Source organism: Rattus rattus, chromosome 14, assembly GCF_011064425.1.
Source record: "Rattus rattus isolate New Zealand chromosome 14, Rrattus_CSIRO_v1, whole genome shotgun sequence".
NCBI classification, from domain to species: domain Eukaryota; kingdom Metazoa; phylum Chordata; class Mammalia; order Rodentia; family Muridae; genus Rattus; species Rattus rattus.
Genome location: NC_046167.1, coordinates 45,058,147 through 45,080,858, shown reverse-complemented (window position 1 = coordinate 45,080,858; position 22,712 = coordinate 45,058,147).

Sequence of the window (22,712 nt, the reverse complement as noted above, 5' to 3'; positions counted from 1 at the left end):
CCGAAAAAAAGAACCAAAAAAAAATGTGTAAAACCATCATAAATGAGATTCACTATCTTGTGTATTAATCTAAAATACTAGTTTTAAAGGAGGCCAAAGAGGCCAAAGCTGCCCTTGAACTTCCTTGTCCTGACTCCCTCCATCCTATTCTACTTAACCCTGCAGTACCTGGCAGCCTCTAACAAATTTCATCCTGCATTTGCTATCAGGGTACTCTCTAACACACCCAACCATTTCCTTACCCTGGCACTAAAATAGCATATTCTTCATTTTTCCTTTAATAATCTGTCAATTTCTCTCTCAGACACTGCATTACATAGATGGGTAATGAGAGAAAAGACTCATTTTTTCACACCTAGAGAGGTGCTTTGCATAAACATCACTCTCATAAATTAATTTTAGAATCATATAATTAATAAATGAGAATAAGTATTCTTCTTATGTTTTTCCTATTGTCCTTTTGCCTAACTTTGATTTTTTTGTCTGCTGTCCTTCAGTCTATTGTAGGCTCCTTCAGGAGACAGGTTAAGCATTCCTCTCAAAGAGATGCAGCTTTGCTGAGAGCCCAAGTAGCCTCTAGCTAGTTCAGAACATAGTCATTCCCCATCTTTCTGCTCTACAAAATAACTTCACAGCGGTATGCTTTGAGTGAGCATTCATAGAGGGCTAATATGCAAAATATACAAGGAACTCAAGAAATTAGACTCCAGAGAGCCAAAAAACCCTATTAAAAATGGGGTACACAGCTAAACAAAGAATTCTCAGCTGAGGAATATCGAATGGCCGAGAAGCACCTAAAAATATTCAACATCCTTAGTCATCAGGGAAATGCAAATCAAAACAACCCTGAGATTCCACCTCACACCAGTCAGAATGGCTAGGATCAAAAACTCGGGTGACAACAGATGCTAGCAGGGATGTGGAGGAAGATGACCACTCCTCCATTGTTGGCGGGATTGCAAACTGGTACAAACACTCTGGAAATCAATCTGGAGGTTCCTCAGAAAATTGCACTACCTGAGGACCCAGCTATATCTCTCCTCGACATATACCCAAAAGATTCTCCAACATACAGCAGAGGCACATGCTCCACTGTGTTCCTAGCAGCCAGATGCTGGAAAAAAATCTAGATGCCTTTCAACAGAGTAATGGATACAGAAAATGTGGTAGATCTACACAATGGAGTACTACTCAGCTAACAGAAACAATGACCTTATGAAATTCATAGGCAAATGGAGTGAACTAGAAAACATCATCCTGAATGAGGTAACCCAATCACAGAAAAGCACACATGGTATGCACTCATTGATAAGTGGATATTAGCCTAAAAGTTCGAATTACCCAAGATACAATCCACAGACCACATGAAGCTCAAGAAGAAGGACAACCAAAGTGTGGATGCTTCATTCCTTCTTAAAAGGGAGAACAAAAATATTCACAGGAGGGGATATGGCGCCAAGTTTGGGGCAGAGACTGAAGGAATGGCCATTCAGAGCCTGCCCCACATGTGTCCCATATATATACAGCCACCATATATATGTAAGATTGATGAAGCTAAGACGTGCATGCTGACAGGAACCGGATATAGCTGTCTCCTGCTAGACACACCCAGAGCATGTCAAATACAGAGGTGAATGCTAGCAAACCATTGAACTTAGAACGGGACCCCCATTGGAGGAATTAGAAAAAGGATTGAAAGAACAATAAAGCCAACCAAACAGAGCTCCCAGGGACTAAACCACTACCCAAAGACTGATCCATGGCTCCAGCAGCATATGTAGTTGGGCACCAATGGAAGGAAAAGCCCTTCATCCTGCCAGGTTTGGACCCCCAGTGTAGGGAAATGGGGAGGCAAAAGGGGTGTGGAACACCCTTATAGAAGAAAGAGAGGGGAATGAGATAAGGGATGCATATGTCCGGAAAACCGAGAAAGGGAATAGCATTTGAAATGTAAATAAAAAAAATTGCATACAATAAAAGAAAAATTAAAAAAAAAGAATCTCCAAAGAACAGTATTTTGTTTTTGTTTTTGTTTTGTTTTTTTGGTAGTGTTTCCGTGGGTGGGTAGGTTGTTGAGTGGGTGGCTGGGGCATAACATAAATCACCTAATTTAATCTTGCCAAGTGGTACATTTCTAATTTTTTCATTATCTGTAATGTAAAGCCAGCTGAAGATCCACCTTTCAGGCACGAGTGGTAATGCCTGGCTCCATGTCCATCTATCTGACGCTGGGCGCGTTGACTGTGTGTCAAGTCTTATATGTGGTGTGCAGCTTAATTTCCACTAATGAGTTAGAAAGAGACTTGATACATCCAAACAACTGCCTCCTAATGCACAAGGAAACACTGTGAGAGGGGAATAAATAGTGAAGATTACATTTTCCCATACATATACATACATACATTCATGTACATTACCTTCAAAATTAATCTCTTAAATAATCTGTGTAATTTATACATCTCTTCTCTTACTTTTCTATAAAGGCACGGAGCTCCAACAATGAGGCAGAGAAGATAGATGGGTCTAGAGAGAAAACATGAGCAGCAGTTCTTTATTTTCATTTGACCAGCAAGATGACAAAGCTCATAGCACAGCATGTGTGGGGCAAGTATGACTGCTGAGAGATATTTTATATTCTAATAATCTCTGATTCAGTTAGTGTTAGTGAATGCACAGGGATACTATTTGGTCATTCTTTTATGAAAAATTAGAAATTAACAAAATAACATTACTCAGTAAGTCTGAGTGAGGATATTTAAGTTACTACCTTAATAAGTTTTAGATTAGAAACTGTCACAGGAAAGAACTTCGTGTATGCACATGGAAGACCACTTTCATACACAAATACTTCCCTGTTGTGTATGTATGTGTAATGGCTAATTTGTGTATTTACTTGCCTGAACCCTTTCTGTCTGCTTGTTTTGGGGTGGTTTTGGTTTTGGGGGAGAGTGCCTTGGGTGAGATGGGCATTTATATCACTGTCTCAGCTTTTTCCAAGGTGAGTGGCCACCACTTGATGTATTCAAAATTTGAATGGCACAAAAAGAAAGAAGAGTTTCTGTTACTTGCTAGCTGCCTATTTGAACTGGAGCATCTGTTCCTCCTGTGCTTAGGCTGAGACAGCTTCTGAGATTTGAGGTTGAGAGATGTAACCATACTTGATTTCGTAGCACCTAATTCTTCATGTATGACTTTTGTCAACATGTTTTTTATTGAACTCTAATCTATTTTTGTTCTGTAGGGCTAGATGATGTTGTGATGGTCTGAATATGCTTGGCGCAGGGGATGGCACAATTGGAGGTGTGGCATTGTTGGACTATGTATGGCCTTGGTGGAGGAAGTGTGTCACTGTGGGCATGAGCTTTAAGACCTCATACTAGCTGCCTAGAAGCCAGTCTTCTGCTAGCTGCCTTTGGAAAAAGAGGTGGAACTCTCAGCTCCTCCATTCCCAGGTCTGCCTGAATGCTGCCATGCTCCTGCCTTGATGATAATGGACTGAGCCTCTGAACATATAAGCCAACTCCAATTAAATGTTGTCCTTATAAGAGTCCCCTTAGTCATGGTTTCTGTTCATAGCAGTAAAACCCAAACTAAGACAGATATAGGCAGTTAAGTATATAAAAGAGGGATTTTTAGTTTAGTTTTGTTTCTGTTTTGTTTTGTTTTCTGGAAGACAGTCCAAGATTCTGTGATGATATTAGACTTGAAATCCCAACTTTATGAACACCTAACTGTCTAAAATAGAAAAGTAGCTTAGAATTCCAATTTTATGCATAAGAGAAATGAGACATAAAGATTACCCTGTGCCTATGGGGATTAAGTGAGATAGATTTGAGTCTCTATTTTGCACTTTTTTGAGAGCAGTAATGGATTAGGGGATTTTAAAATATTAAGTGGGTCTATCTAAACGTGTTATTAAACTTTTTTAAAGGTACGGCGTGATATTTACAGTCAGATAAGAATGCGTTTTAAATTGATCCTTGATCTTATTTTCATTCTTTTAAACGTGTTCTGCCTCATTTTCTTTGTGATAATAACTGTAATTACATCCATCCCTCACCATAAAGCTGCTCCTTTATCTTTTCTGACGCTCTGCCTATCCTGACTAATGATGGTGAAGCTATCCCTGCAATTATTTATAAAAGTCAGGAGACGGAGAAGAAATGGTGCATGCAGTCTACAATGCCTGCTTTATTCTAATTTCTTACCTCCAAGATCAATTTTTCTGGCTGACTGTTCACACCCATTTCAATGTGTGGTGTCTTCTGAGAATCAAATCAAATATTCTTGTAGCATTATGTCAATGTGTCACCCACTTCTTATATCAAGGTAAACTTATCACCCCTAATATTCTCAGTTATTAAAATGTCATTTTCAACATTTTTCTTTGTCTTTACTTATCTAGCAATCCTCAACAGAAATTTGAGTAGAAAACAAATTCTTGGGAGTCTAAATTAAAATAGGGCTAGGTACATGGTGCTTAACTTTAATTCTAACACCTCTTAGTCACATGAAGATAGATATTTCTGTATTTAAAACCTGTCTGGTCTAGAGACCTGTCTCAGGACAACTGGTTTATCTGCAAGTGAGTGTTATATGTGCATTGTATGTGTATAGAGTAGGAAATGCAACTGACAGCACTTGTGTAGAAGCATGCAGAGGTCAGAGGAGAACACGTGGTGGCCTCCTTTACCATTCTCAGCCTTATTTCCCTGAGAGAGGGCCCTTTCCCCACACTTGGAGCTAGACTGGTTGCTAGCGAGCCCCAGCAATCTTCTTGCCTCAACCTGCCACATGTGCAAAGCACATGGTGACTCTTGAATTTTACATGTGTTGTGGGGATTCAAATTCATATCATGTTTGTGTAGCAAGAGTTCTTATCCACTGTTCCACCTTACAGCTTCTAAAAATGAAGTTTCTACTAAAAGCGGAAGCCTAGAATAGCTTTTATACATTTAGGGTTCTGGGCAGTAATCCTGTAGAAAATGGTCTTTAATTGCTATCCAGAGAAAACATTCAAAATCTGCATAAAAAGAGATCTATGACAGTATTTTATCATCTGCTATGAACTGTCTATTGAAGGGCTTGAATTTTCTGTCATCTCTAGTATGCATGGTTTTATAAGAACAATCTTGAATTCTTATGTCATTTCGTCAGGAAGTCAGTAGGTATACAACTATCTTCCTGAAAAGAGACACTTTGACTCAGGAAATTCTTACTAAAATAATACCTTTAATTGCTTGCTTCCTTATAGGTTCAGAAATTTGTGCATTACAATATTGATGAGTAACACGGCAGCAGTCAATCAGACATAGTACTGGAGAAGTAGCAAAAAAATTCTCTATCTTGATCTAGACTGCAGAGAGAGAGAGAGAGAGAGAGAGAGAGAGAGAGAGAGAGAGAGAGAGAGAGAGAGAGAAACACAGAGACAGAAAGACAGAGAAGACATGGCATGATTTTTTGAGACCTCAAAGCCCAGATCCAGTGAAAGACTTCTTTCAACCAGGTCACACCTCCTAATCATTTTAATCCTTTGACAGCATTCCACTACTCCCTGATGGAGCATTCAAATATATTAAACTGTAGGAGCCGTTCTTATTCACCACAGTGACTGGGGAATTTTCTTCCCTTCTTTCCAACACTAACTTCCTTCATTTTAGTAATCGTCTGGTGTATGTTAGATAATTTACTTTGATTCTTTCACTTGCTTCAAAGAGAAAACAATCCCAATGAAGAATTTTGATATATTTATACACCGATTGAAGATATAAAACATGCTTCACCTCCATGCATTTCCTCTTTGTAGAATTCATAAAAGCATCCCTGTCACTTCATTGCCCGTGCTTAATGAAGGGACTCACAGATTTCCTTTCAGTCTTTACTGCTACCAAACATATTTATATCTGATTTTCTTCACAATTCTTTCATGCATTGTAGATTAGCATTGAGGGTGTGCATCTGTCATGTTCAATATTATAGATCACCAGAAATTCACTAAATATCTGCTCATGTGTAGACAGATAAATGCTGGTTCATTTTTATTTATATTCAAAGTAAGCTTTAACATATTATTATCATTTTATACAATCTGTTTTCTTCAGTTTATTTCTCAATAATATCAACAAAATAACAATAACTACCTCATCTGTAGACAAAAGTATAGCTTCTGCTTTGTCTGAATGACCTTAAAAATGGGACTAAAAACAAAATATAAGTACTACAAAGGTGATCTAAACCATTCATTAAAATGTTGATAATGGGTAGAGTATAGTCACCAGTTTATATTATACCAAGGCTCGGTAGAGAGAAGCAAAAGGATCAGGTGTTCAAGGCCAGTCTCAGCTATATATCAAGTATTAGGTCATCTTGAGTTGCATAAGTTCCTGTTCCTCCAAAAATATCTAAATGCTAACTCATAAAATGTTTATATGAGATATCTTTAGACTACATTATATCTAAGTACCCAAGAAAGACAGGCAGAATATAAACTTTATGTATTCACTCCCTAGAGAAGAGGTAAATGTAAACCACAATACTGCTGAATCTATGCTTAAAAGACTGAAATATCTGAATCTGAGTCAACGAAGAGATATTTATTAACCTAAAAAACAATTACATCTGATCCCACTCTCCTCATTTCCTTGGTACTTCTTTAGCCATTTCACTCCAGGTTCCATTCCACTGTCCAGCTTGGGTAATCCATAGTAAACCATAATGCCATCTGTAAATTCCCTTGGAAAACAATGGTATTGTGACTTCTAGTCCTCTATATTTAGTTAAATTCAGTCATAATGACCTGCCCTGATATAGGCATAGCCAGTTTTTTCCTAATCCTTTTTATGCTATATGCATGAATGACTGACCTCTTTCCTATGCAGACATTATAAAGGCACAGGTTCTGACATTTTACCCTAAGGACAAGGTCAATGGGCTTTGTCTACTAGGGAATAAAATGACCAGAAATGAGCAATGCTTAGCAGTTTCTAGTGCAGATTGCTTGGATCAGCTATGTTGAATGCAGTAAGTGGTCAATCAAGCTTTTATAAAGCACGGTTTAATTACATGTGAAGACTTAATAGAAATCAGACCAAAGGCAATCATGCCATCCAGATTTTATCATTCAACACCAAATGTATTCTGTTTACAGAATTTGGTTACTTACTAATTTTATTTTTAAAATAATTTAAAAAACATTTTTGTAAAAATGCATACTTTGAAATAAATATCATATCTTTCCATTTAAACTCCTCTGAAGAGCCGGAGAGGAGAGAAAAACAAAAGATAGAACCCAGTTTTTTAAAAGATATTTTGAATGGTGTATCAAACATATATCTACAGATAGCATTACACAGATCATGCAGGCTGGATCTATGCAATTGTGTGTGTGTGTGTGTGTGTGTGTGTGTGTGTGTGTGTGTGTGTGTGACAATTAGAATAAAGGATGCTATGAAAAGACAAGAGGTATATGAGAGGGCTTGTTTGGAAGAAAGGGGAGAGGAGAAAAGATGTACTTATAATAATACCTAAATCAACTTTGAGTAGCCTGAAGGTGGTTTGCTAAATGGATTTTGCTTTCCTTCCATTTCATTCAGATCTTTATCTCTGTGAAAGCGACAGGCTATGAACTGAGGCCAGAGATGGCCCCACAGCCAACTCATGTCTTAAGATATATCTTCTCTGAGCTCCTTGAGGACAACTAAACTTAGTTAGTAATGGAATATCCTTATGCTTACGTTTGACTAAAACACACGACTCAAACAAATTAGCCAATGCAGCTCTACAATGGTAAGAGCCTCCTGAGGGAAGAGTAGCCATTAAGAAACTGTATCATGCAGAACTTCTCTTCAGATAACACTTGGCACTAAGGAGTCAGTTTGAGTTTTCAGTGTAATGCTTTCTTGTTTAAAACATAAACTTTGTTTCAGAGGTGAAGAAAATATTAACATTCCGTAGAATGGCTGCTTAGCTCATTTCTATGATGGCTGTGACCTTTTAATACAACCCAGAAAAATTTAGTTTTTCTCACTCTGTCTTTGTTTTGTCATTTGTACAAAAAGAAATCTGCAAGTTTTCATAATTATGAAAAATATAGGACTGACTTTCCCGCAGCAAAATAAAAATAAACTTGTTTGATAATCAGGTTTTATTTCAGTGTGTACAAAAATTTCAAGTGGAAATGGGATGAGGAGGAAAAACACAAAGGGCAACAGAATGAGAATAAAAATAAGGCATATCTTGGGCTTTACATCATTGGGTGAATATAACCTCAAATTCACAATAACCAAATAAGGGGGGTGGGTGGGGAGAAGACGAAATATTTCATTCCTGAAACTTCACATCCAGCAAGAGCAAGCTCCAGCTTCATATTATGGAATCCATTTGCATGTATTTTGATTGAAGCTGAGAAATATATAACTACTATTTCAATGACATGATTGAGGAGAAACCAGCATCAAGAAAATATTAAAATGGCAAGGAAAGCATATGGTGGGACCAAAGAGAAGGCTGTAAGAAGTCGGGCAGTGAATCATGATTAACAACTTCAATGCTTTGATTACTACCATTATTTTTACAGCTTTTTTTAAAAAGCTACACATGGCTCCTTGAACATTCAATATTAATTTCCCTTTTCATTGACAGGGTTTGGGAATAGACTACTTGATAATGTGGTTGAATATCCTAAGAGAACATGAAATAGTATGAGAACCATCACCTCAGAAACCAACAGGCATGGCCCAAATTCTAACACCACTATGCCATATGCCCCTAAGTCACAAGATTCCTGAGTATTTCTTCAGGATACAAGATTTCCAAATACAAACAGACTGACAGATTTGTGAGTTTGAGCTACTCAGCTCCTGCATAAGAGGTGGAAGCAGCAAAGCTTTGAACGTGGGTCTCAGAAACATGCATTAAAGCGGAAGCATCCTCATGCATCATTTGCCAGGTTTGCCTCCAGGAACCCAGGGTGTGGTAAGTTGATCTTCCTTGTTCCAGGAACAAAACACCTTTGAGGGAGAAAAGAGATGGAAAAGTATAAGTTTGCTAAATATAGTTCTTATTTTGGAACTTGAATCCTTAATAATTATTTGTCAAAATTGCTTTGTAGAATGGCCCTGAGGGGAAAAAAACCTTCAGGTTCCTCCTAGGAGACCCCAATGCATAAAAAGATTGCTAATATATTTAAGCGTGCTTCAGTGGAATGAGCCTCTGAAGGATAGAAACCATACTTTCCACATCTGTACCGCAACCTCCCTTACAGGACACACCCTCTTAATGGGTTCCAGGGGCAGGAATCCAAGATATAGTAATCCTGTTCGGTTGGTGAGTAAATGTGCTTTTATGCTGGGATACTGATGCTAACAGTCAGACAAACTGAATTAGGGTCTCTTGCCAAAACCAGAGCACTCTCTGGACTTTAAAGAGTAGTCTAAGTTATCAATATTTCCAGCATAATTTGTGTCTACTTAAAGGAAAAATCACTTTGTGTCACTTCAGTTGATTATGACAAACTTTATGAGATATAATTGCCTAGAGGGGCACTGAACTTCAAACGCATGTTGAGGCTCTTAAAAGCCAGGATCCATCCTGGAGACCAACCATACTGGTGTGTGTTTTTCACATCATAAAAAGCAAGTGGTTTTATGATTTGGCTTTGAATTGAATCAGAATAAAACATAAGCTTTTAGAGAACAGAAAGGGACTGTGTCAGACCTTGTTGTTAGGTTAGGGAGAATATTTCTGGTTGCTTGTGTTGCTCAGAGCCTAGCTATAACTCAGGATTATGACACCTTGCTGATGCTCAAGTCAGGTCTGTCATGACAAACAAAAATGATAGAAAGAAACCCTTTTAGGGTGAGTGTGATCTTGCAGGAAGTTTGAAAATAAGAGTTTTGTTGCTAAGAGGTATTTAGACTTATAAATAAGCTGTAGCTTCATAATCTGTGACAAGAGAAGAATATCAAAAACTAAGCCAAAGTACAGAAGACAGGGTTGGGGGGAGTCAAGAGAGACAAGTTCCATATCTTAGTGCTTCATGTTCATTTTTCTCAGTAGAACCTCAAGAAGATATTTGGGATTTGAAGGGACAATGTTGAATGGCATTTTCTTCCCTGCCATTGTGAGGGGATTTCTAGACTCAAGAACATATATTGTGAAACATTTTTTGTGTCAAATATATAAACTTTAAATCATCATGGTTCATTGCAGACTAAGATACACACACACACACACACACACACACACACATTTCATGTACACTACTTATAAGAAAACAATCCAACATTTATTTCCAAATAATCCAAATATCTCTGGTCTTAAAAAGGGTGGAGCACATCCTGGCGACACTAATTTGACTCCATGAGTTAAAAAAAAATAGGTTTATATAAATAATGTACAAATAAAAGTATACATTTCTATAATCTTTCTTACTCTGGACATCTACAACAGTCTGATTTTTCGTGGTATTCCAATTAATTGTAGCTTCGGCAATAATGACAAGGCAAAGATTTATGTATGTTCACCACAAATGATACCATCAAAAAGGTCTGTCAACACTTTGATAACCAACTGGTTTAATCTGCACATGCCAACAGAATATAGAGAGTCAGCTTCATATTCAACTCCAAATCTCCAACTATCAATAGCACCTCTGTTTGAATAATACCTCTTACTCTTCATGCCGTATAAGCAAATTTTCGGGAGTGTTTACCCAATAGCTAGTAAGTCTGAGGAACTTAATGTATCATTTGATTTGTACTTTGCACTGTATAGATTGTATCTATTGTTAAGATCAAAGCAGTCATAACCCTAGAGATAACCTTGGAAAATGGGTTGAGATAGGTTTAAGGGAAACGACAAAAGTGGGGCAGTGCAATGTGATTTTATGCCCTTGCTGCTAAGGTTTAACAAATATATTTCAAAGTAAATATGATTTTTTTAAAGAAATATGACTCTCGTTTATTTATCAGTTCTTCTAGTAAGGAACAAACCCTAAGTGGTACAATTCCTTGATTTATGTAATTTCTCTAATTTCTTATAGACATCTGGATCGATATGTGTATTTAGGTATATTTATATCTATTTATAGTGATCAGGTGTCTATGAAAAAATAAAAGTAATAAAGTAGTTTCCGTTGTTTCTATGTCAGGGCTTAATTAAATTAAAAGATAGTTGCTTATTGACTTTTAATCTCATTTTATGTCTGAAGTTGAAATTAGCTGACATGCAGCTCTAAAAATACCACTTCACTACACAACAAAGTGTAAACTGATTGCATATTTAATAAAAGAAATTCAGACACACATTTCTAAGGAAAACAGATGATTACCTATTAGAAATCAGCACCAGGGCAGACTTCTTTTTGTTCTAAGGAGTACCTTTGGTACCTCTTGAATTTGCCTCCTCTTTTATTGCACAGGCAATATTTTGGCCTTCTATATTCTCTTCCTTAAGATGTAGGATTAAAAATTGAACTCATCAAAAGCATTCTTTAATTGTAACGAGTAGTTTCAATTCAGAAGTCAGAATCAAGGTATGCATTATCTATTAGATCTGCATTGTGATTGCAAATTTTGTTACTGTAAGTATTCATCTGGAAAGCAGATGCTTCCAAAAATCTAAGCAATTGACCAAAATAGAAGGAAGTTTTAAAAGTATAAGTCAATACTTCAACAGCCCAATGAGCACTTTGTATTCCTAATCATACAAATAATTGCCAATAATAAATTTGGAATTTAAGCAAAAGACATAAGTATGCAAAACAGGTAAAGCAGATACCAAGTGCAAATAATAGTCCACAGTCCACCTGTTCTTACAAGTATAAGTACAACATGAAAATTCTTCCCAATTAAAATTACTAATAGCATGAGGATTCTAAGATACTCACCAGACACAAACACTTCATTTTTGGATATATGACCAGTTACCTGTGTTTAACTGAGAGAATATTCTTGATAAATGAACCAGGTCAATAAAAAGAGTTGGAGAACAAGAGAGTAAGAAAGAGGAAAGGGGAAAGAGGAAGAAAAAGAGAAAGAAGGGGAGAGGGGGAAGAATTTGGAACACGAAGAGGAGGAGGGAGGAAAGAGTTGGAAGAAGGAGAAAATATGTATTTATGAAGCGGTTCTCAGCTCAACAGGTTCTTGCTGATGTTCCTTGCTGTTGGGTGTTGTCTTCCAACCACCCACCCCCTGGCCCATACATTTACAGGACCCATACATTTACAATTCCTTCTTCACTGGAGAAAAGAAAAACATGGAGACAAAAAGTTTCCAGGGATAGTTGGCAAGTATTCTGAGGAAAGCAAAAGAGAGGATGGAATTTCACTATGTAGGGTGTATGCTTACAACATGTAAATGTACAACATATATAGCACTGCTCATTTCTGGCCAAAAAACATATAGTGGTTGAGGATAGCCAAGGAACTCATGGTCTGTGAATAAAGCTCAATCATTCAGAGAGAAAATTTTAGCTAGTTTCACATTCTGCAGATGCCTTGTATAATTATGGGTGAAGACTCTAGAATGTTATTATATGGTGTTACTCTCTACAATGTTAGGCTATTCTTCTTGCATAGGATACCCACTTCAAATGATAGAATCTCATATATTACTGTAAAAATTATGAATAGTAGGTTTTGAAATTTTTATATTCCAATAAATTAATATTTACTCAATGTGAGTTATACGACTCATTTTTCAATAAAATGTGGTGGTTTGTAATCATATAATGGGTTTTCTTTCAATCTGTTTTGCATATTTTGGGTGAATAGTTATGCAATGTCTTGAGGGCAACATATTCAATAATTATATGCCACTCCATACTTTCACTCATTTTTTCCTGTGAAAGCTAAAAACCAGCAATTAAAGTCTTGAGCAACTCTTTATTTCTATTAAATAAAACAGACTTAAATCAGCTCCTTTCAATACACAAAACAAGAGATAAAAGACATTTCTGTCTTTTAAAAAATTCTCTTTCATATAATTTTTTGATATTGTTGTTCTTTTGAGAATAGAAAAGAGTTTTAATAAACAGACACAAACAATGTTCTCTGGAATTTAAGAGTATACTTGTCCAGTTCATAATTAAACTAAATAGAGAATAAGTGCTGGGAGGGAGAGCTAAACCTTCAGAGGGGCAGACACGCCTGGGAAGCCAGAAGAGACTCCAATCTGTCGACATTTCTGACTCCAGAGGAAAACACCTAAAGCCATCTGGAAACACAGTGGACTGGGGCACCAGAAAAAGGCAGCACAGGCCCTCCTGGTTTCCGCCCTCACAGAGAGCTCAAAAGAAGCCGCCCACAAGGAAATTCAGCCCGGGTACCACAGGTAAGACCAACTTTTCTGCTACAAGCGACCTGCCTGGTAGACTCAGGACACAAACCAACAGGATCAGATGAAGAACAGTAGAGAAGAAAGACTACACACCCGAAAGCAGAATGCTCTGTTCCCATAACTGGCTGAAAGAAAACAGGAAAACAAGTCTACAGCACTCCTGACACTCAGACCTATAGGAGGTCTAGCCACTTTCAGAAATAACAGAACAAGGTAACACCAGAGACAACCTGATGGTGAAAGGCAAGCACAGGAACACAAGCACAGAAACCAAGAATACATGGCATCATCGGAGCCCAATTCCCCCACCAAAGCAAATACTGAATATCCAAGCAAACCAGAAAAGCAAGATCTAGATTAAAAATCACATTTGATCATGATGCTGGAGGACTTCAAGAAAGACATAAAGAGCTCCCTTAGAGAAACACAGGAAAACATCAATAAACAAGTAGAAGCCTATAGAGAGGAATCACAAAAATCCCTGAAAGAATTCGAGGAAAACACAATCAAACAGGTGAAGGAATTAAAAATGGAAATAGAAACAATAAAGAAAGCACAAAGGGAGAAAACTCTAGATATAGAAAACCAAAGGAAGAGACAAGGAGCCGTAGATACAAGCATCACCAACAGAATACAAGAGATAGAAGAGAGAATCTCAGGAGCAGAAGATTCCATAGAAATAATCGACAAAACTGTCAAAGATAAGGTAAAACAGAAAAGGCTACTGGTCCAAAACATACAGGAAATCCAGGACACAATGAGAAGATCAAAGCCAAGGATAATATAGTATAGAAGAGAGTGAAGACTCACAACTCAAAGGACCAGTAAATATCTTCAAGAAAATCATAGAAGAAAAATTCCCTAACCTAAAGACAGAGATGCACAGAAACATAGAAGAAGCCTACAGAACTCCAAATAGATTGGACCGGAAAATAAACTCCTCCCATCACATAATAGTCAAAACACCAAACGCACAAAATAAAGAAAGAATATTAAAAGAAGTAAGGGAAAAAGGTCAAGTAACATATAAAGGCAGAACTATCAGAATCACACCAGACTTCTCACCAGAGACTATGAAAGCCAGAAGATCCTGAACAGATGTAATACAGACTCTAAGAGAACACAAATGCCAGCCCAAGTTACTGTATCCAGCAAAAATATCAATTAACATAGATGGAGAAACCAAGAATTTCCATGACAAAACCAAACTTACAGTGCTACAAAGGATAATAAATGGTAAAGCCCAACATAAGGAGGCAAGTGACACCCTAGAAAAAGCAAGAAACTAATCAACTTGGCAACAAAACAAAGAGAAGAAAAGCACACAAACATAATCTCACATCCAAATACGAATATAACAGGAAGCAACAATCACTATTTTTTTTTTTTTTTTTTTTTTTTTTTTAGGGCTGGGATCAACCCAGGACCTCCCCCTCCGCTTCCTAGGCCAGCCCTACCACTGAGCCAAATCCCCCCAACCCCACTATTTCTTAACCCATCTTTCAACATCAATGGATTCATTGCTCCCCAAGGTCAAAAGAAGTCCAGATTAAAAAACTGTTGGCATTGCTTAATGAAGACACTGCATTCTTTCTCTGATTCCTTACAGGAAACATCAGTTCAGAGACAAAGACAGACACTACCTCAGAGTGAAAGGCAAAACAACATTTTTCCAAGCAAATGGTCTAGGCATCTAGAAGCAAGCTGAGTAGCCATTCTAATATCTGTGAATAAAATTGATTTTCAACTAAAAGTCATCAAAAAAGATAAGGAAGGACACTTCATATTCATCAAAGGAAAAATCCACCAAGATGAACTCTCAATCCTAAATATCTATGCCCCAAATACAAGTTCACCTACATACGTAAAAGAAACCTTACTAAAGCTCAAAGCACACATTGCACCTCACACAAAAATAGTAGGAGATTTCAACACCCCACTCTCATCTATGGACAGATCATTGAAACAGAAATTAAACAGAGACATAGCAGACTAAGAGAAGTTATGAGCCAAATGGACTTAAAAGATATTTATAGAAAATGTTATCCTACAACAAAAGGATATACCTTCTTCTGACCACCTCATGGTGCTTTCTCCAAAATTGACCATAAAATTGGTCATAAAACAGGCCTCAATAGAGACAGAAAGATAGAAATAATCCCAGTGCCCATCCTATCGACTTCACCACTGGTTTTGAAGGAGGTCCTTATCAACAACTTAAGGAAGAACGCATGGATCAATCTAGCATTCTTATACATGGAAATTTAACAATGCTCTAAAATGATCTTTTTCCATTGGATGGTTTTGGTCAAAAAAAGAGAACAAATTTAAGTTCCATTGGTTAGAATTGAATAAATGAAGATACACTATACCCAAACTTGGAGTTCTGGGACACAATGAAAGCCATTGTTGAGGAAAACTGGGTTTCATAGCTCTGATTGCCTGCAGAAAGAAACAGGGAGAGTATTTTATATCAGCATCTTGACAGCACATCGCTTTTTTTTGGTAGAATGGCCATTTTTACTATATTAATCCTGCCAATCCATGAGCATGGGAGATCTTTCTATCTTCTGAGGTCTTCTTCAATTTCTTTCTTCAGAGTCTTGAAGTTCTTATTGTACAAATCTTTTACTTGCTTGGTTAAAGTCACACCGAGGTACTTTATATTATTTGGGTCTATTATGAAGGGTGTCATTTCCCTAATTTCTTTCTCGGCTTGTTTCTCTTTTGTGTAGAGGAAGGTTACTGATTTATTTGAGTTAATTTTATACCCAGCCACTTTGCTGAAGGTGTTTATCAGCTTTAGTAGTTCTCTGGTGGAACTTTTGGGATCACTTAAATATACTATAATATCATCTGCAAATAGTGATATTTTGACTTCTTCTTTTCCAATCTGTATCCCCTTGACCTCCTTTTGTTGTCTTATTGCTCTGGCTAGAACTTCAAGAACTATATTGAATAAGTAGGGAGAGAGTGGGCAGCCTTGTCTAGTCCCTGATTTTAGTGGGATTGCTTCAAGTTTCTCTCCATTTAGTTTAATGTTAGCAACTGGTTTGCTGTATATGGCTTTTACTATGTTTAGTATGGGCCTTGAATTCCTATTCTTTCCAGGACTTTTATCATGAAGGGGTGTTGAATTTTGTCAAATGCTTTCTCAGCATCTAATGAAATGATCATGTGGTTTTGCTCTTTCAGTTTGTTTATATAATGGATCACGTTGATGGTTTTCAGTATATTAAACCATCCCCTGCATGTACCTAGGATGAAGCCTACTTGATCATGGTGAGATGATTGTTTTGATGTGTTCTTGGATTCGGTTTGCCAGAATTTTATTGAGTATTTTGCATCGATGTTCATAAGGAAATTGGTCTCTTTCTTTTGTTGGGTCTTTGTGTGGTTTAGGTGCTAAAATAATTGTGGCTTCAAAGAAGGAATTCTGTAGTGCTCCATCTGTTTCAATTTTTGTGGAATAGTTTGGATAATATTGGTAATGGTGTCTTCCTATGAAGGTTGGTAGTTACACTCAAACCCGGTCTGGACCTGCTCTTTTTTTTGGGACACCTTTTTAATGACTTCTTCTATTTCCTTAGAGTTATGGGGTTGTATAACTGGTTTATCTGTTCCTGATTTAACTTCGGTTCCTGGTATCTGTCTAGGAAATTGTTCATTTCCTGCAGATTTTCAAGTTTTGTTGAATATAGGCTTTTATAGTAAGATCTGATGATTTTATGAATTTCCTCTGAATCTGTAGTTATGTCTCCCTTTTCATTTCTGATTTTGTTAATTTGGACACACTCTCTGTGTCCTCTCGTTAGTCTGGCTAAGGGTTTATCTATCTTGTTGATTTTCTGAAAGAACCAACTTTTGGTTCTGTTGATTCTTTCTATGGTCCTTTTTGTTTCTACTTGGTTGATTTCGGCTCTGAGTTTGATTATTTCCTGCCTTCTACTCCTCCTGGGTGTATTTGCTTCTTTTTGTTCTAGAGCTTTTAGGTGTGCTGTCAAGCTGCTGACATATGCTCTTTCCTGTTTCTTTCTGCAGGCACTCTGCGCTATGAGTTTTCCTCTTTAGCTTGGCTTTCATTGTGTCCCGTAAGTTTGGGTATGTTGTACCTTTCATTTCAAATTCTAAAAGTTTTTAATTTCTTTTTTTTATTTCTTCCTTGACCAGGTTATCATTGAGTAGAGCATTGTTCAATTTCCACGTATATGTGGGCATTCTTCCCTTATTGTTATTGAAGACCAGTTTTAGGCCGTGGTGGTCTGATAGCATGCATGGGATTATTTCTATCTTTCTGTACCTGTTGAGGCCCATTTTTTGACCAATTATATGGTAAATTTTGGAGAAAGTACCATGAGGAGCTGAGAAGAAGGTATATCCTTTTGCTTTAGGATAGAATGTTCTATAAATATCCGTTAAGTCCATTTGGCTCATGACTTCTCTTAGTCTGTCTACATCTCTGTTTAATTTCTGTTTCCATGATCTGTCCATTGATGAGAGTGGGGTGTTGAAATCTCCCACTATTATTGTGTGAGGTGTAATGTGTGTTTTGAGCTTTAGCAAGGTTTCTTTTACGTATGTAGGTGCCCTTGTATTTGGAGCATAGATATTTAGGATTGAGAGTTCATCTTGGTGGATTTTTTCCTTTGATGAATATGAGTGTCCTTCCTTATCTTTTTGATGACTTTTAGTTGAAAATTGATTTTATCTGATATTAGAATGGCTACTCCAGCTTGCTTCTTCTGACCATTTGCTTGGAAAGTTGTTTTCCAGCCTTTCACTCTGAGGTAGTGTCTGTCTTTTTCTCTGAGGTGTGTTTCCTGTAGGCAGCAGAATGCAGGGTCCTCGTTGCATATCCAGTTTGTTAATCTATGTCTTTTTATTGGAGAGTTGAGGCCATTGATGTTGAGAGATATTAAGGAATAGTGATTATTGCTTCCGGTTGTATTCATATTTGGATGTGAGGTTATGTTTGTGTGCTCTTCTTCTCTTTGTTTTGTTGCCAAGACGATTAGTTTCTTGCTTCTTCTAGGGTATAGCTTGCCTCCTTATGTTGGGCTTTACCATTTATTATCCTTTGTAGTGCTGGATTTGTAGAAAGATATTGTGTAAATTTGGTTTTGTCATGGAATATCTTGGTTTCTCCATCTATGTTTATTGAGAGTTTTGCAGGATACAGTAACCTGGGCTGGCATTTGTGTTCTCTTAGGGTCTGTATGACATCAGTCCAGGATCTTCTGGCCTTCATAGTTTCTGGCGAAAAGTCTGGTGTGATTCTGATAGGTCTGCCTTTATATGTTACTTGGCCTTTTTCCCTTACTGCTTTTAATATTCTTTCTTTATTTTGTGCGTTTGGTGTTTTGACTATTATGTGACGGGAGGTGTTTCTTTTCTGGTCCAATCTATTTGGAGTTCTGTAGGCTTATTGTATGCCTATGGGTATCTCTTTTTTTAGGTTAGGGAAGTTTTCTTCTATGATTTTGTTGAAGATATTTACTGGTCCTTTGGGCTGGGAGTCTTCACTCTCTTCTATACCTATTATCCTTAGGTTTGATCTTCTCATTGAGTCCTGGATGTTCTGTATGTTTTGGACCAGTAGCTTTTCCGCTTTTCCATTATCTTTGACAGTTGAGTCAATGATTTCTATGGAATCTTCTGCTCCTGAGATTCTCTCTTCCATCTCTTGTATTCTGTTGGTGAAGCTTGTATCTACAGCTCCTTGTCTCTTCTTTTGGTTTTTCTATATCCAGGGTTCTTTCCATGTGTTCTTTCTTGATTGCTTCTATTTCCATTTTTAATTCCTTCAACTGTTTGATTGTGTTTTCCTGGAATTCTTTCAGGGATTTTTGTGTCTCCTCTCTATGGGCTTCTACTTGTTTATTTATGTTTTCCTGGAATTCTTTCAGGCATTTTGCGATTCCTCTCTGTAGGACTTTATTTATTAATGTTTTCCTTGTTCTCTAAAAAAAAGGAGTTCTTCCGTCTTTCTTGAAGTCCTCCAGCATCATGGTCAAATATGATTTTGAATCTAGATCTTGCTTTTTCTGGTGTGTTTGGATATTCCATGTTTGTTTTGATGGGGAATTGGGCTCCAATGGTGTCATGTAGTCTTAGTTTTCTGTTGCTTGGGTTCCTCGCTTGCCTCTCGCCATCAGATTATCTCTAGTGTTACTTTGTTCTGCTATTTCTGACCCAGTGGCTAAACTGTCCTATAAGCCTATGTGTCCAAGTGCTGTAGACCTGTTTTCCTGTTTTTCTTTTCTGCCAGTTATGGGGACAGAGTGTTCTGCTTTTCGGGCGTGTAGTTTTCCTCTCTACAGGTCTTCAGCTGTTCCTGTGGACCTGTGTCTTGAGTTCACCAGGAACCGTCGTTTGCAGCAGAAAAGTTGGTGTTACCTGTGGACCCGAGGGGCTCAAGTTACATCTGGGGTGCTGCCCACAGGGCTCTCAGCAACCAGGAAGATCTGCTCGCCCCTTCGGGAGGTTCCGTGCACCAGGGTTCCAGATATCTTTGGTGTTTTCCTCTGGGATCAGTACTGTGTGCAGCGTGCAGTCTCTTCTGGTTTCCCAGGCTTGTCCGCCTCTCTGAAGGTTTAGCTCTCCCTCCCACGGGATTTGGGTGCAGAACTGTTTTATCTGGTCGGTCCCTTCAGGTGCGGTGTCTCAGGCGCAGTGGACCTGCTGCTCCTGGGCCCCTCCTCTGCTGGGTACTCAGGGCCGTTAACAGTTTCCTCCTGGGCCAGGGATGTGGGCAGGGGTGGGCAGCGTTGGTGGTCTCCTCCCTGCTCTGCTGCCTCAGGGTGCCCGCCCCCGACCAGGCCGAGAACTCCCCTCAGGGGGGCCTGGGAGCAGAGAGCTGCTGAGGGCAGGGATCCGCGGTTTTGGTAATACTAGGAAACCGCGGAAGTGCCCGGTGCGAGAGGAGATTTCCTATGTCTGTCCTGACTTAACAAGGCAGGTCTCTTAAAGCAGAAAATTTGGTCTCACCTATGGCCCGAGGCTCAAGTTTGCTAGTGGGTTGCTGCCTACGAGCTTTCTGCCGGCGGCAGCAACCAGGAAGATCTGCGCCGCCCTTTCTGGGAGGTTCCGTGTACCAGGGTTCCAGATATCTTTTGGTGTTTTCCTCTGGGATCAGTACTGTGTGCAGCATGCAGTCTCTTCTGGTTTCCCAGGCATGTCCGCCTCTCTGAAGGTTTAGCTCTCCCTCCCACGGGATTTGGGTGCAGAGAACTGTTTATCCGGTCGGTCCCTTCAGGTGCGGTGTCTCAGACGCGGTGGACCTGCTCGCACTATTTCTTAATATCTTTCAACATCAATGGACTCAACTCCCCAATAAAAAGACATAGATTAACAAACTGGATACACATGAGGACCCTGCATTCTGCTGCCTACAGGAAACACACCTCAGAGATAAAGACAGACACTACCTCAGAGTGAAAGGCTGGAAAACAATTTTACAAGCAAATGGTCAGAAGAAGCAAGCTGAGTAGCCATTCTAATATTGAATAAAATTGATTTTCAACTAAAAGTCATCAAAAAAGATAAGGAAGGACACTTCATATTCATCAAAGGAAAAATCCACCAAGATGAACTCTCAATCCTAAATATCTATGCCCCAAATACAAGTTCACCTACATACGTAAAAGAAACCTTACTAAAGCTCAAAGCACACATTGCACCTCACACAATAATAGTAGGAGATTTCAACACCCCACTCTCATCAATGGACAGATCATTGAGACAGAAATTAAACAGAGACATAGAAGACTAAGAGAAGTCATGAGCCAAATGGCCTTAACAGATATTTATAGAAAATTTTATCCTACAACAAAAGGATATACCTTCTTCTGACCACCTCATGGTGCTTTCTCCAAAATTGACCATAAAATTGGTCATAAAACAGGCCTCAATAGAGACAGAAAGATAGAAATAATACCATGCATCCTATCGGACCACTACGGGCTAAAGCTGGTCTTCAACAACAATAAGGGAAGAACGCCCACATATACATGGAAATTTAACAATGCTCTAATCAATGATAACCTGGTCAAGGAAGAAATAGAGAACAAATTTAAGACTTCTTAGAATTGAATGAAAATGAAGATACACTATACCCAAACTTATGGGACACAATGAAAGCCGTGCTAAGAGGAAAACTCATAGCTCTGAGTGCCTGCAGAAATAAACAGGAGAGAGCATATATCAGCATCTTGACAGCACACCTAAAAGATCTAGAACAAAAAGAAGCAAATACACCCTGGAGGAGTAGAAGGCAGGAGCTGAAATCAACCAAGTAGAAACATAAAGGACCATACAAAGAATCAACAGAACCAAAAGTTGGTTCTTTGAGAAAGTCAACAAGATAGATAAACCCTTAGCCAGACTAACGAGAGGACACTGAGAGTGTGTCCAAATTAACAAAATCAGAAATGAAAAGGGAGACATAACTACAGAATCAGAGGAAATTCAAAAAATCATCAGATCCAACTACAAAAGATTATATTCAACAAAACTTGAAAATCTGTAGGAAGTGGACAATTTCCTAGACAGATACTAGGTACTGAAGTTAAATCAGGAACTGATAAACCAGTTAAACAACCCCATAATCCTAAGGAAATAGAAGCAGTCATTAAAGTTTTCCCAACCAAAAAGAGCCCAGGTCCAGACAGGTTTAGTGCAGAATTCCATCAGACCTTCATAGAAGACCTCATAGCAATGCTATCCAAACTATTCCACAAAATTGAAACAGATGGAGCAGTACCAAATTCCTTCTATGAAGCCACAATTACTCTTATACCTAAACCACACAAAGACCCAACAAAGAAAGAGAACTTCAGATCAATTTCCCTAATGAATATCGACGCATAAATACTCAATAAAATTCTGGCAAACCGAATCCAAGAGCACATCAAAACAATCATCCACCATGATCAAGTAGGCTTCATTCCAGGCATGCAGGGATGGTTTAATATACGGAAAACCATCAACGTGATCCATTATATAAACAAACTGAAAGAACAAAACCACATGATCATTTCATTAGATGTTGAGAAAGCATTTGACAAAATTCAACACCCCTTCATGATAGAAGTACTGGAAAGAATAGGAATTCAAGGCCCATACCTAAACATAGTAAAAGTCATATACAGCAAACCAGTTGCTAACATTAAAATAAATGGAGAGAAACTTGAAGCAATCCCACTAAAATCAGGGACTAGACAAGGCTGCCCACTCTCTCCCTACTTACTCAATATAGTTCTTGAAGTTCTAGCCAGAGCAATCAGAAAACAAAAGGAGATAAAGGGATACAGATTGGAAAAGAAGAAGTCAAAATATCACTATTTGCAGATGATATGATAGTATATTTAAGTGATC